Here is a 5,242-nt window from a genome sequence, read left to right as displayed (position 1 = left end):
GACACTGGATCCCCATACCTGTAATCTAAGCTACTAAGGAGGCTGAGATCTGACGGTTACAATTCAAGGCCAGCTTGGCCAGACAAAACAGAGTGACTCTTATCTTCAGTAAAACAGTAAAAAGCTGGATGTGGAGGTGTTGCTCAAGTGATAGAGTGGCACCTTTGAGTGAAAGACACAAACAAGAGAGCAAGGTCCTTAGTTCAATTACCAGTAGCATCATACATACATACAAACAAACATACATACATATACATACAATAAAGGCTACTGTTTCCTGCCTTTTTCCTTCCTTGGTCTTATCTTGTACAGTTTTGAAAACCTATTATTTTAAAATGTGTAATGTGTAGATATTTTTGTGGATATATATTCATTCAAAGGATAAAATTAAAATGAGAAACAGTAAGTATGAAATAGTGATTCTTTTGAAATATATGCTACATTATTATTATTATTATTATTATTATTATTTTGCCAGTCCTGGGCCTTGGACTCAGGGCCTGAGCACTGTCCCTGGCTTCTTTTTGCTCAAGGATAGCACTCTGCCACTTGAGCCACAGTGCCACTTCTGGCCATTTTCTATATATGTGGTGCTGGGGAATCGAACCCAGGGCTTCATGTATACGAGGCAAGTACTCTTGCCACTAGACCATATTCCCAACCCTACCCTAAAATTTTTAATCACAAAGCACTGAGATATTTCAGATAGACAATGGTATTATATATGATTTTTTCCATTTGTGAAATTTAAATTACAGAATAAATGTATCTATTCTTATGTTTAACACTTGTACATTTGAAAATACTTGGCTTATATGATAAATTGTTAGTAAAAGGACACATACCTAAACTGTGGGAGTATTTAATGCAGCACACAACTATATGAGAAATTTCTCTTTGTAAAAGAAAGTGTATTTACAAGAAACTGTACAAAAATATATTATATAGACAAAGAATGGTGAAGGCAGAGTTGTTGAATAACTACTATGTAATGATCATTTAAATATTAATGCTATGTTTACAGTATTAAGCAATAATTCTCATTGTACTGCTTAGAATAAAGATTTAGAGTGGTGAGAATGGCCACATATCTGATTGGGGGTTCTGAGCTTAGAATTCATGGCTTCCTAACACCAATATCAACATACCACACTGAAGACCAGTGAAAATTACATTTAATCCAACAAGTGATGATTTTATTTTGAGAAGTTAACCAATTTTATCTTAGAATGTTGAGGTCATTTCCTGCAGACTAAATCTTGATGAATGCTATCTAAAGACAAAGTTCTTGGCAAGCCAGTTGCCAGTGACTCACGCCCATAACCCTGGCTATGTAGGAAACTGAGATCTGAGAATGGCTGTTTGAAACCAGCCAAGGGAACTCTCATCTCCAACAAACTACTTAGAAAAGTGGCACTGTGGCTCAAGTTGTAGAGCACTAGCCTTGAGAATGAGAAACTCAAGGACAGTGCCCAGGCCCTGAATTCAAGCCCCATGACTGGGAAAAAAATCAATAAAATTAGAAAAGAAAGCAAAAAAATAGTCCATGGTATAAGATATTTTTCTCTCATATACACATTCTAGTGATATTCAAACTAGTAGGCAGGGAAATGAAAAATACAGGAGTCAAGAAATCTCATGTTTTTTAAAGGAAAACTTGTAATGGTGTATATCATTTCCTTCTATATCCCAGGAAAATATGATAAAATCAATGGGACACAAATTGAGGTAAGGTCTTGAAAATACCTAGTTTTAACGCTCTTGCCCAATCCTCAGAAAAAAGGATAGCAAGTTTCTTTATTGTTGTCCTTTCTGTCCTTGTGTTTTGTGGTGAGACTTAGATTGTTGTACTTTATATTGTAGAACGTTTCATCATAAAATGTAAGAAGAATCCAACTCATCAGAAAGACTATCTTTGATTCTTCATTTTGAAAATGTTTCTTACTATTAGGGAAACTGCTTTCAAAATTCATTTAATATTCATTCTGGAATAAGGCATCTGTTGTGACAGATGGGGCAAATGACATCTAGTTCAGCTGCTAAAATAACCCTTAAAAGGATGTATGTGTAGTTTACAAAAATAATTTGTAATTCATTTTGGATTAATTAATTTGAATTTACAGGGCTCTATAAAACATATTGCAGATGTTGCTATAATGAATTGATTAAACTCAACTGGTTTAGCTTTCTTAAGCATATATTTTGACAGAGAGAAGACAATGCTCCTCATTATTCCATATTTGCCTATACAAAAACACAATCCTCAAAATTTCTGAAAAAGTACTCTACCTCATCACAATACTTCATTTACACAATTATCTGTAGATAATTTAAATCTATATATCTAAATTTCTGTACTATGCTCTTCCTCCCCGGCGCTCCTCACGGACAAGGCCATGTTCAGGTCGAGTGCCTAGATCGTGAAGCTCAATGGCGAAAAGCTGGACGAGTTCCAGTCGGGCATCTCCTAGGCGCTGCTCGAGCTGGAGATGAACACCGACTTCAAGGCCAAGCTGCAGGAGCTCAACATCACGGAGGCCAAGGAAATTAAGTTGGTGGTGGTTGGAAAGCTATCATTATTTTTGTTCCAGTTCCTCAGATGAAATCTTTCCAGAAAATCCAAGTCCGGCTTGTTCGTCAATTGGAGAAAAAGTTCAGTGGGAAACATGTTGTCTTCATCACCCCAGAGGAGAATTCTGCCCAAGCCAACTAGAAAAAAAGAGACAAAAAATAAGCAGAAGCTTCCCAGAAGCAGCTTGCTGACTGCGGTGCACGACACCCTTCTGGAGGATTTGGTCTTCCCCAGCGAGATCTTGGGCAAGAGGATCCGGATGAAGCTGGACGGCAGCCGGCTCATTAAGGTCCACCTGGACCGCGCGCAGCAGAACAACGTGGAGACAAGGTTGAAACGTTTTCTGGTGTGTATAAGAAGCTCATGGGCAAGGATGTTAATTTTGAATTCCCAGAGTTTCAATTGTAAAGAAAGATGACTAAATAAAATGTAATTCTTAGTAAAAATAAAAATAAATTTCTGTACTGTGAAATTTCGTCAGTCCCAATGTAGCTGATGTTGACACAGCAGCATGTGTATTTATTTAAATATCTTTAAATACATGGGTTTTGTTGTTCCTATTGACCTCTATTGCTCTATAAAAATTGAAGAAAAATAAATGCATATTTTATACTCATGTTCAAAAGCTTGAAATTGTTCGCTTCTACTTTTGGATAAGATTTAAGAGAAATAATAGCTGAAATTTAGCACAAAGTTTATCAGAAATATCTATTAGACATACATGAAACAGTTTTTAATGCAGTGTAATAAATTACCATATTAACACAAGCATGGATAAAAATTGTAAGCAGAAAAACCGGAAAATAAGTAGTTATGAACCAGGTACTAGTTGCTCATGCCTGAAAACCTGGCTAATCAAGAAGCTGAGATTCAGAGGCTTGTGATTCAAAGTTATGTCAGGCAGAAAAGTCTGAGTGAGTAATCTCTAAAGTGATCTGGCATCATTTAAATGTGCAGATTAAAAAGAAAAAGATATATACTTGTCCAAATGTCTGTTTATTGTACTGGCAGGATTTTTGCTTGCTAAGACCTATTGACCAGATCAAGCAATTGGCTTTCCCTTGAAGAGTTGCTGTGAAACCAAATCTTGAGATATAATAACCAGAAATTAGAATTTATTGCTGCTGAGATTTGCTTGGTATTTCTCAGAGGATTTTGTATTTCTTTTCTTTTTCTTCTTCTTTTGGGCTGAGGTCTCACTGTTTGGCTCAAGTTGTCTTAAAACTCATGATCTTCCTGCCTCAGACACAGGTTGTGAAAGTTAGAGATGTGCACCACTATACCCAATTATTTATTTACTTTTAATTTTTATTGTTGTGGGATCTTACATTTGTATATAAGAAACAAACAAAATCTGCAAATCATTGTTTCAAAAGGTCAAATATAACACATAATTCTCAAAAAGAACATGATCATTACTTGGAACCTCCCGGAAAACACAACATTTTTGAAGTCGTTGAATTTAAGAATCTAATCTACGATTCCTCAACTAACTGGTAAAGTATCTCTGTCTTTCAAGGCTCAGTCCTTCAACATATACGAATGATCTTGATTGATGTACTACTTATCAAAGAAACTTGGTAATCTAGGATGACTGCTCCTATTATCAGTGTAATCTAATAATTCAAAGTACCTTAGCATGGTGATTATATGTGGGGGATACAGCATAACTGGTACTTTTGGCTAAATAATCATTGTTTAAATCCAATGCTTGTTGCTTTACTTTTATTATTCTTCAAAAACCTACACTTTATATACAGTATCCAGGCTACTCAGATGAGATACAGTGATAGTGCGGGGACTGGTATTAGAACTAGAGAAGAGAAAGAGGATGTCAAAACAAGAGATAAAGGATAAAAAGACAAATGACTCCAAAAGCAATACCTACAAAACCATTTGGTGTAAACCAACTGAACAGCTCATGGGGGGAGAGGGAAAGGGAGAGGGGGAAGGGGGAAGGGGGAAATTTGGGAGGAGGTAACAAATTGTACAAGAAATGTACCCACTGACTTATGTATGAAACTGTAACTCCTCTGTGCCTCACTTTGACAATAAATAATTTTTTAAAAAAAAACTTCCCCCCCAAAAAAAACATACACTTTAATCTTTTGGAGAAATGTAATTTTATACTGTATTTCATAAACTTTTAACATCTATTCAATTTTTTAACTAGTGTTCTTTTTATGTAGGTGCCCTTTATCCTGAATTCTTAAACTTATCTGCTTTAATCTTAATACTAGTCTTTCAAAGGAAAGTCATTCCTTTGAAACTATTCACACTGTACCAAAAAAAGAGATATATTTGATATGCTGAGTTTTATTCTTGTAAGTATAATGGAATACCATACCATTTACAAGTACTGATTTCCTTAGATGATTTATCATTAGGATGAAGACGTCTATTTTCTAATTTCACTGATAACTTTGTTGAGCTAATATTTTGTTTTTTATTAGAGAGAAATGTCATGTTATCACTTACATTGCTCTTTTTACCTTATGTCCTTTCAAATTTAAATACATTTCTTAAAATAGAATGGATCTAGCTTTATTTTCTGAGAAGCTGAGATAAGTTCTAAGTTGTGAATCACTTTTATTAAGTTTATCTTCTCTAATGAATGTGAAGAAATAAATATAGTGAAGTCAACATTATTAAAACATAAATGAGAATGTA

The 5,242-nt window shown here is 34.9% G+C and overlaps 1 pseudogene; it reads left to right on the top strand.

The window, feature by feature from the left end:
* Positions 1-2,396: 2,396 nt before the first annotated feature.
* Positions 2,397-3,013, top strand: LOC125360708 (annotated as a pseudogene).
* The last annotated feature ends 2,229 nt before the right edge of the window (positions 3,014-5,242 follow it).

Source organism: Perognathus longimembris, chromosome 12 (assembly GCF_023159225.1).
Source record: "Perognathus longimembris pacificus isolate PPM17 chromosome 12, ASM2315922v1, whole genome shotgun sequence".
NCBI classification, from domain to species: domain Eukaryota; kingdom Metazoa; phylum Chordata; class Mammalia; order Rodentia; family Heteromyidae; genus Perognathus; species Perognathus longimembris.
Note: the sequence above shows the minus strand (reverse complement) of the source record. Positions and strands in the feature narration are given on the sequence as shown.